This window comes from Nelumbo lutea, chromosome 1 (assembly GCF_056320005.1).
Source record: "Nelumbo lutea isolate HS-2025 chromosome 1, American lotus-T2T, whole genome shotgun sequence".
NCBI classification, from domain to species: Eukaryota; Viridiplantae; Streptophyta; class Magnoliopsida; order Proteales; family Nelumbonaceae; genus Nelumbo; species Nelumbo lutea.
The window spans coordinates 153,005,204-153,016,093 of NC_142684.1; positions in this window are offsets into that span (position 1 = coordinate 153,005,204).

Here is a 10,890-nt window from a genome sequence, read left to right on the forward strand (position 1 = left end):
CGCTCTACCTCCACTGCCGCATCAAAGTTCCGAGTTCGATCCCGGAGTGTGGACTCCAAGTTCTAGACCTGTTGGCGAAGGAGCTCCCTCTCCGCTATCACCCTCGATGACTCCTCCTGGTAGCGAGCGCTCTCCTCAGACAGTTGGGCGATCTGTGCTTCCTGGTCCCAGTCGAGCAGCTCCTAAACCTCGCTCCCCTTCTGAGTCTAGACGATTTCATCTCAGGCCTGGTCGAGCTCGCCCCAGAGCTTTTGCACATTCGACCTCTGAGTGAGGGCATCCTTGGAGTGAATGTTAGTCTGGAGGGCCATGGCGTGGATGGCAGAGTTCACCTGCCAGCAAAAGGCCAAGGTAAAAAAAATGGAAGGAAAAGAAAAGAAAAAAGGGGGAAGCAACCACATACCACCATGCAATGAGCCGAGGTCACCCTGGCGAGCTACCTAGGGTCCATCCCTCCCCAGTCAGCGGCCTCCTCGTGGGTGACTGCCTGTCGGCTCCTTCGCATGGCCACGATGAAGTTGGTGATGCTTTTCTCCTTACCCTCGGTAGGGAACGGGAAGACGATGGGGCGGGACTGCACAAACGGAGGGTACTGCCCTTGGGGCGGGACCTCGCATTCTTCTGTGCCACCTTCGGTGGCTACTCCCTTGACCGGTACAGGAGATACCTCTAGTGGTGGTGGAACAAAGGTTGGGTCTGCAGCCTCAAACTCGGCGCTCCTAGAAGTGGATGCTCAGTTAGGGCACGACCTCTTTGCCCTACGCTTTTGGTTACTGGACAACAGGCTTTGTGCATCTACGCCAGACATGTTAACTCCAAAAGTCATAAGGTGTTAGTCCAGCTCGCAAAAAAAAAAAATAAATAACACTGAAGAGAAAGTAGGGGAACCTAAAGGTGACCTACCAGGGCTTAGGCTGGCCTGCGCGAGCTTGCCTTCGGCCAAGTAGTCCAAACAGAGAAAACCGACCCCCTCCCAGGACTGCACCATTTCCCGAATGTTCAGGTCCAAGTTAACACCTGGGTCCTGAATAGCTGCCCTCCAGTGGGTCGGGAAGGGCCACCCCTTGGGGTTGCGAACTACGAAGTAGCCCGGCTTCCAAGCTGGAATCCTATTAGGTAGGTCGTGGAGGAGCTTAAAGCCAGGGTGGTGGGAGAAGTAATAGGAGCGCCTGTTTGGAGGAGCTCCGGGAGAGGCATTCTTAATGGACAAAATGCTAGAAAAAACGTCTAAAGAAAGGGGAAGACAATGCTCAAAAAACAAAGAGATAATTCCAACCATGTTTCGGATTGAGTTGGGGTGAAGATGGTCTATAGTAACATTAAAGTGGGAAAGAACCTCCACTATTAGAGGGTGAAGAGAGAGCCAGAGGCCAGCCACCAGCTACTCCTCAAAGATCACGATCTCGTCATGACCATGCTCCCAGGGATAGTTGCCAGAAGGAATACTAAAGATGAGATCCTGGGGGAGGTTAGTATGAAACTAAGGCTTGAAGCCTTTCCATCGTCATAGAGGATGGGCCGAAATTGTCTGGTTCCCGCCCTTGAGAAGTCGAAGCCTGATTCCCAAGAGCATCCCGAGCTTCCATAAGTTGACCCTTAGGGAGCCCCCAAGCTCCCCTCGAGTTTGAAGGGAATTCATCTTGGTCACTACCCTGGTGAAAGGCATTGTTATGTGGGTACCCAGACATTTCCGACAAGGCAGAGGACTCACCAAGAAAAAACAACTGGAAGAACGGTGTGAACGGAGGGGAGCTCGAGCAACTAGGCAAGGGCGCGACCTCAAATCCGAAGGCAAAGCAAGTTGGCATAAGGGAAACAAGGCCTAGGACCCTCCTATTTATAGCCATAGTGCCCGAGAGCCCACGGTTCAGATTAAGGAAAATCCGATGACTCGCAATCGATTTGGCTGCACGTCTTCCAGGGCTAAAGTAATGCCGGCTACACGTCTACTAGGGCTGAAGTGGTGCCAACTGCACATCTTCCGAAATTGGCAGCCGCTTGGTGCGCCTTTTGGTGCCCAAAAATCACCTGACATTTGCGAGTGTATTTAATGCGGTCAGTCAACCCAGTTTGAACCACGGGTTAAATCCTCCTCTCACTTCATGAACTCCCTGTGCAAAGAGTGAGACCCTTAACCCGAGGAGTGGGGGGCAATTGATGGAGGGTGAATTGACCCGACCTCCTAAGCAGGTGACACATGGGCATGACTCAGCATAAGCAACAGCTCAGCATGACAACCTGGTTATAACCCGATGTAACGAGCTCACTGAAACCCTCACGGGTCAGCTTGCTACATAAACGGCTCACTGTAGAATAGCTCGCTACAAAGCGAGCTCGAGCTTACTAGTGTGCTAGACAAGGAACACTCCAAGCTATTTTAGCTCGCGAGCTTGGACAATTAGCTCGCTCCAACCCTTTGGTAAGGCCGCCTCGAAGGCCTCAGGCGGAATCACCTTGGGATGCCCTAGCAGCTCACTACAAGGTAGCTCGCTATCAAGCGATGCGGCGTCCTTAGGAAGCTTCTTATCTGACAAGACCGTACCCGTCAGACTACACCCACGTCTCCGACTGACGGTGTAGTACCTGCTAGCCCAGCGGGCTACGCCCACGTCTCTCGACAAGCAGCGACGTGTCTGTCCTTCCCAAGTCACGTCTCTCATCCGATTGGGCCAGTACCCTGCAACGGTTACCTGCACAGCCCTGGCGAATAACGGCTATGACAGAGGGCCAGTGGTGGTTATGCCCGATCTGATAGAACAACCAGTATTTAAGGACCCCGATTTCCAAAGGGTGAAGGTAATTGAACTGATCTTGCGCTATCTGCACTCTCAGCTCTCTTTGCATTTCCTATGGCTCTCAGAGTTCTAACTTAAGCATCAGAGTACATCGGGCGCGCTCCCCGGGAATCCTTCACCTTCCTCTTCTTAGGTACCGTCCATCGCCAGTTAGGAGCCAGAAGTCTGCCAGCTAGGAGTACCCGGATCGCGTTGCATCAACTACTTTAATGGCCGACTTCTCTTTGTTGCATGACAATCAGGATCTCGAGAATGAAACAATAATTTTTATATTTGTTTCTATATTCTTCACTTCGTCTTTGGTCTTGCAGAAACCCTCACTGATCTCTGTCGGTAGAGACGTTTCCATGGCTCGAGAACAGAGCCTCTGTATTTGTATGGTAATAATTGGTTCCTCCCCCATTTTGACCTCACCACCGGTGAGATGTCCTCTATCCCTTCGTAGAAATCCAACATCCATTCTCCATTCCATTTTGATCTGCATCCTATTGATTCTTTCATCTATATTTCGGCTTCCATTTTCCTCTGAATCTCAGTTGCGGCTTTGCACCTGAGCTTACAATCTTGGCTTGTTTTCTCCAGCTCCGGCCTGTGGTCTTCGAAGTTGCTGGAAATCATCCTTGCTACTTAGATAACCCTCGCTTTTGTATTATCTCTTCCATGACAACCTCCTATCTTCTTCGTCCTCACCTTCTGCTTCTCGTCAACTGTAATTCTTCGGCTGCTTCCGATGATGTTTCAACAGTTGATAAGAGTTCCGAAGGTGAATGCGATCCCAAGGAAGTCGGGAATTTGTCGGTAGCTTTTCCGGCGGGGAAGTAAATAGAGATGAACACGATGGACGAGAAGAAGCCAAAGAAGAAACGAAAGAATTTTCGAAGATCGCGAATCTCCAAGCCCAAAACTCAAAAGTTTTTTTGAAGTTAACTGACAGAATGTTAACGTAAGGGGGTCTTTGCCTAATGGTTAAAATTCAGGGGTCTTTCTCGCAAGAAAAAGTACAAGGGAGACTTTATCATTGACCCTATAGAACAAGGGGGGTCTTTGTAATTTCATCCAACTCTGTAAAAATGTGACCGCATATGTGGGTTAATTTTTTGAAAAACCCAATTTTTCCCTTTACGATCCCTTTTAGCAATTCAAATCATTCTTCTCTCTCTCTTGATTTTCTATGATGTTTAACACCAAAGCAAGCACATGTTTATCTCCAAGACTTCTACAATGAATTGGGTCTTTTCTCTGCTTTTGATGTAGCGCGATCTGGTCACTCCTACCTAGCAACGGACAACACCTGAGAAGGAGAAGAAGACGAACGATTCCCGAGGAGCTTGCCTGATGGGAACACTCCGGCACTTAAGTTAGAACTCGACGGAAAATTGAGAGAATTGCGAAGTAATAAATTCTAAGAATGAAGATGCGTGATTTTCAGTTACCCTTTTCCTCAAGGGTTGGAGCCCTTATATACCGATGCTCTGTCACATCGGGTGTAACTGCCTCTAATTCTCTACTATAGCCATTATTCACCAGGCTGATTTGATTAGTTCAGGTAACGGCCACAGAGTACGGTCCTGTCAATTGAGAGACGTTGTGCAGTGCTGGCATGCACGGTGCCGCCTGACGTGAGACATGGGCGCAGTCCTCTGGACTGGCAGGTGTTGCACCACCGGACAATAGACGTGGGAGCAGTCTAACAGGCACAGTCTTGCCGGATAAGAAGTTTCCCGAAGATTCTAGGTTACTCAATAGCGAGCTCCTTCGTAGCGAGCTCCAATAGCGGCTGCCTTGCGACAAGCCATTTTGCAGCGAGTTGTCTTGTAGCGAGTTGTTCATGCTGGGTTTTCAGCGAGCTCATTACGCCGAGTTGTGGCCAAGCTGTCATGCTGAGCTATCATTTATGTCGAGTCACATCCACATGTCCCCTGGTTAGGAGGTCGGGTCAAATCACCCTCCATCAATTGCCCCCCACACCTCGAGCTAAGGGTCTTGCTCTAGCATGGGGAGTTCACGAAATGACAGGTGGATTTGACCCGTAATTCAAACTAGGTTGACCAACCGTATGAAGTATATGTGCAGACATTAGGCAGTTTCTAGATTTTTCAAATGCCCTAAAATGCACCAAGCTGCCTTCAGTTTCGGAAGTCGTGCAGCCGGCTTTATTTCAGTCTCGGAGGATGTGCAACTAGTTTGATTATGAGCTATTGGATTCGCTTTCATTGAGACCATTTGTTTTCGGGCCCAACGGCTATAAATAGGAGGGCCCCCAAGCCTCATTTTTTTATGCCAACTTGCCATGCTTTCGGTTTTGAGGTTGTGCCTTCGTCTCGTTTGCTTGAGCTCTCCTCGTTCGTGTTGCTTTTTCAGTTCACTTTTCCTAGTGAGTCCTCTATCTTGTCCAACAATGTCTGGGTACCCGTGGGACAATAACCAAGGCGAGGTCCCCTCAAGCTCAGGGGGGAGCTTGGGGTTTGCCTGAAGGGCGGTCTTTGGAGGCTTGTGAAGCCTCCAGTAACTTGGCTTCCACTTCCTGGGGTTAGGAGCCGGATAGCTTCGGCCCTTCCTCCATGTCTATGGAGAGACTTCGGGCCCTAGTCTTTCATTACAACCTCCCCAGGGATCTTATTTACAGCCTCCCATCCGACAACTATCCCTGGGAACACGATCACGACGAGGTTGTGATTTTTGAGGAGCAGCTCATGGCTGGTCACCGACTACCTCTACACCCTTTATGGAGGTTCTTACCCATTTCAATGTCACCATAAACCAACTCCCCCTGAACTCAATCCAAAATTTGGTCGGGACAATTTCTCTATTCTTTGAGTACTGTCTTCCTCTTTCTCTTGATATCTTTGCCACTATACTGTCAATCAAGAATGCCTCCCCCGGGGCCCCTCGAGAAAGGCGCTCTTATTACTTTTTTCCTCATCCTAGTTTCAATCTCCTCCACGGGCTTCCTAACAGGATCCCAACCTAGAAGCAGGGTTATTTTGTAGTTCGTAACCCCGAGGGTTGGCCCTTTCCGACCCACTAGAGGGCCACTGTTCAGGATCCTGGTGTTGACTTGGACCCGAAGGTTTGGGAAACGCTGCAGTCCTAGGCGGGGGTCAGCTTTCTCTGTTCGGATTACCTGGCTGAGGACAAGCTCACGTAGGCCGGTCTGAGCCTCGATAGGTTACCTTTAGGTCGCCTTCTCCTTTTTTTTTTTTTTTGCAAGCTGGACTAATGCCTTGTGATTCTTGCAGCCAACTTGTCTGGTGTGGATGCACATCGCTTGTTGTTGAGAAACCAGAAGCATAGGGCGAAGAGGTCACGCCCCGACCAAGCGTGAAACAGAGGTTGATAGTGCAAAGGCTCTAGCACGAGCTCGAGCAGGCCCGGGATGAGGTTCTCCAGGCCCAGAAGGGGAATGAGGCCCAGGAGCTGCTCGTTAGGGGCCAGGAAGCGCAGATCTCCCGATTGTTTGAGGAGAGCGCCCGTCACAGGGAGGAGTCTTTGAGGGTGGTGGCAAAGCGGGAGCTTCTTCATTAGCAGGTCCAGAGCTAGGAGTCTACGCTCCACGAGTGGACCCGAAACTTCGACGCTGCGGTGGAGGAAGAGCGGGCTAAGGCGGTGGAGGACTTTAAAGAGTCCTAGCAGTTCCACGACCTCCAGGTCGAGTACGGCTCGAAGTCATACCACTCGGGGTTCAAGCTTTGTCGATGGTTGGCCCAGAAGAAGTTCTCCGGCCATAACCTTGAAGGCGTGACAATGAAGGACCTGACCCCGGAGATGGCGGACGTTGCGGAGGAGGAGGAGCCCGACTCCTTGGAGGAGAGCGACGAGGACGTAGAGGTGGTGGGACCCTGAAGATTATTGCTCTTTTTTCTTCTGAGTGAATGAATCTTTGAAGTGGTTGTTTCCGAGCGGCTGAGTCCGGTTCTCCTTTTTCTTTGCCCTGATGTACTCTCCTGGGTTGTTAGGCCCAATCTTTTTTTTTTATATATAAGAACTAGTAATGAAATGTTCCTCTCTTTTTTTGCTAAGTGTTGTGTGATTTACTCTTTTGTCGAAGTGACTATTTCAGTCGAACTGTTAGAGCTAAGTACCCGAAGTGGGGTTTCTCGACTATCGTCACCCCGAGCTGTCTCCTCGTACTTAGTAGGGATGATTTTATGATGTACACTGAGCTGCCTGCGCCTTTCTAGAGGTCCAACTTGTATGTCGGGGTTACTGAAGTTGAAGTCGGTTGTCCCTAACAGGTCCAACTTGTATGTCGGGGCGGGCTATGCATTACAGGATTCACACCCAAGCTGCCTACACCTTTAGTATTAATACTTAGCCAATGCCGATGAAGCGGTTAGGTCTTATATGGTGTTGATGTATTCGTTAGCTCAGCATTTTAGTCCTTAGGCTGGGGGAGTGACTTATAGTCCACTCTCCTAGAGTCCGCCCATGCCGAAGAGGCGATTGGGTCTTATAGTGCCTAGGCCTTTTGTTAGCTCAGCGCTTTGGCCCTTAAGCTTTGGGAGCGACTAAGGTCCACTCCGCTCAGTGATTACAGGTAGTATTGCCTTAAGTTGACAACATTCCATGCCCGAGGTACATGTTTCCCTTCTAGGGTTTCGAGCTCATACGTTCCTTCCCCGAGCACCTGCTTTACTCGGTAGGGTCCTTCCCAATTTGGCCTGAGCTTACCAACACCGGGCTCAGGTACCACGACTTTACGAAGAACCAGGTCTCCGACACGGAGGTTCCGCTTCTTGACCCTGGCGTTATAGTACCGAGCTACTCTCTGCTGGTAGGTCGCGGTCCTAATGTATGCGAGGTCCCATACCTTGTCAAGTAGGTCGAGGTTGGTGCGTAGCTCGTCTTCATTTGTTTTGTCGTCATACACTTCTAGACGTAGCGTGAGACCTCGATCTCGGTTGGGATGACTGCCTTCGTGCCATAAGTGAGGTTGAAGGGGGTCTCGCCTGTTGCGGTCTTCACCGTGGTCCCATAAGCCCATAGTACACTGGGTAGCTCGTCTACCCCTAGCCCCTTAGCTCGGTCGAGGCATGCCTTCAGTCCACGGAGAATGGCTCTGTTCGTGACCTCCACTTGACAGTTTGCTTGAGGGTGTGCCACCGAGGTGAAGTTTTGTTGAATTCCCATATCTTTGCACCAATTCTAGAATTTTATATCCTCGAACTACTTACCATTGTAAGAGATTAGTACTCGGGGTAGTCCGAAACAACACACTATATTTTTCCAGAAGAAGTTCTAGAATTTTATCGTTGTTAGAAGTTCAGCTTCTACCCACTTAGTGAAATAATCAACTTCCACCACTAAGAACCTTATCTGCCCTGTTGCTGGTGGAAATGGTCTGAGTATATCAATCCCCCACTGTGCGGAAGGCCACGGACTAGTGAGATACTTCAGGTTAGCGGTTGGCTGGTGGTGGATGTTGGCGTGCTTCTGGCACTTGTCACATCTTCTGACGAGATCAATCACATCTGCCTTCATCGTTGGCCAGCAATATTCATGTCGTAGCGCTTTTTGCACGAGAGCCCTGCCCCCTAAGTGTCCGCCGCACAGGCCCTCATGAGTGTCGTGGAGCACGAACTCGGCCTCGAAGGGTCGCAAGTAGCATAGATAGGGAAGCATGTAAGATCTTCGGTACAACCGTTCGTCTATCATGACGTATTTGGCTGCCCGACGCTCTACCCTTCTAGTAGCACTACAATCTACAGGGAGGGTCCCGCACAGCAGGAAGCTTGCGAGTGGATCGATCCAGATCGACTCTGCTTGTACGACAGGAGCGGCCTCCTTTGCCCCCCCGACAGGATCGGATCGATCCGCTGCCCTGCTTGTTGGACGAGCCATCCATGTGAAGGATCCAGGGCTCCTCATCCCAGCTCGGGTTCGATCTAACTAGGAGAGAAGCCACACAGGTTGCTACCTCGGGCTTGACTGGCCTGGGGACTTCGGTGCTGAAAGTGCATTCCGCGACAAAGTCAGCTAAGGCTTGGGGCTTGATAGCAATTCGCAACTTGTACTAGAGGTCATATTCGCTGAGCTCGATGGCCCACTTTGTCAGCCTACCAGAGACCTCGGGCTTGAGCAAGACTTGCCTCAGAGGCTTGTTGGTGAGGACGATGATAGTATGAGCTTGGAAGTACGGACGGAGCTTCTGAGCTGCGATGACTAGCATACACCAACTTTTCGATCTCTGAATACCTCATCTCTGCACCCTGCAACACTTTGCTAACATAGTAGACAGGTCATTGGACCCGATCTACTTCTCTTATTAGTACCGAGCTAACCACCTCGTCACTTGCAGAGAGGTACAACTCCAAAACATCACCCTCCTCGGGTCGGGTTAAGACTGGGATACTGGAGAGGTACCTTTTGAGTTCATTGAACGTGAGCTGACACTCTTTGGTCCATTCAAAGCCTTTGCTTTTAATTGCCTTAAAGAAAGGCAGGCAGCGATCTACCGATTTGGACATGAAGCGGCTCAGAGCGGCTATATGGCCATTCAGCCTTTGAACTCCTTCAATTTTCAGGGTGGTCTCATATCTATGATAGCCTTAATTTTTTCTGGGTTGGCATCAATGCCACGTCGGTTGACAGTGTACCCTAAGGATTTACCCGAGGTGACACCGAAGGCACACTTGTTTGGGTTTAGTTTCATGTTAAACTTGTGCAAAATTTTGAAAACAAAATGCAAATCTTTTATTAAATCATTTGAAAACTAAGTTTTGATGACCATGTCGTCTACATAGCATTCTACTTTCTTGTCGATCAACGGCTCAAACAACTTATGTACAAGTTATTGGAAGGTAGACCCAGCATTCTTCAGTCCGAAGGGCATGACCTTGTAACAGTACAGGCCTACCTCAGTAATAAAAGCTATTTTTTCTTCGTCAGATGGGTCCATTCTTATCTGGTTATAGCCTGAGTAGGTGTCCAAGAAACTAAGCAACTCATGCCCTGAGGTCGCGTCCACCAGGCGATCAATCTTGGGGAGTGGGAAGCAATCCTTCGGGCAAGCTCGGTTCAGGTTGGTGTAATCGACGCATATGCACCATTTATCATTGTCCTTCTTTACCAAGACTGGGTTGATTACCCAGCTCGGGTAATGGACCTCTCTGATGAAGTCGGCCGCAAGGAGCTTCTTAACTTCCTCGTCAACTGCTCTCCAGCGCTCCAGGGCTAAGTTGCATTTCTTCTGTCTAACAGGCCTAACTACAGGATCAATATTTAGCCAGTGAGTTATGATGCTAGGGTCTATGCCAAGCATATCTTCCACGGACCATGCAGAAACATCTAAATTTTGAAGTAAAAAACTTACCAGTTGAGATCGTAGGGGCTCCTGGACTGAAGCGCCGGTCTGGGTCCTCTGCCGAGGTGGGCACGGGAACAGTTTCTTCTGTAGGTGCAACTCGCTCTTCGCATTACTCCGTAGGTCGCTCCAGCTCGAGGTTATCGGCCACCTTGGCTTTCCCTTTGAGGGCGGCGATGTAGCATTTACGAGACTCGAGTTGATCGCCTCACGCTACCCCAACTCCAAAGTCCATGGAGAACTTCATTGCCAAATAATAGTTGGAGACCACCGCACGAAGAGCATAGGTGATGGGCTGACCTATTATGGCGTTGTACAGGGAGGGAGTTGCGACCACCAAGAAGTCATGGTTTAGCCTCACTATGCTAGGCCAGGTGCCGACTTCCACAGGTACCGTGATTCTCCCTAGGGGCCTGACTTCCTCTCCACTGAAGCCTATCAAGGGAGTACTTGTGGGCTTGAGGTCGCTCTCTTGGAGCTGAACCTTGTCGAATGCTGCCTTGAAAAGAATGTCTGCCGAACTGCCAAAGTTGACGAGGACACGCTTGACTTCAAAGTCATTAATCCTTATCTTTACGATGAGCGCATCATCGTGAGGGTAGTGGACCCTGCGCGCACCGTCCTCAGTGAAGAAGATTGGGTCTTTTGTCCTTGGACGCTTCGGGAGGTTCTGCTCTAACCTTCCGACCTCACGGGCTGATGTCCGAGCTACAGCTGAGGTGCAGCCCGCGACGATCGGTCCTCCGACATCACATGAATGGTTCCTCGAGCTGGCCTCTCTTCAGAGGGCTG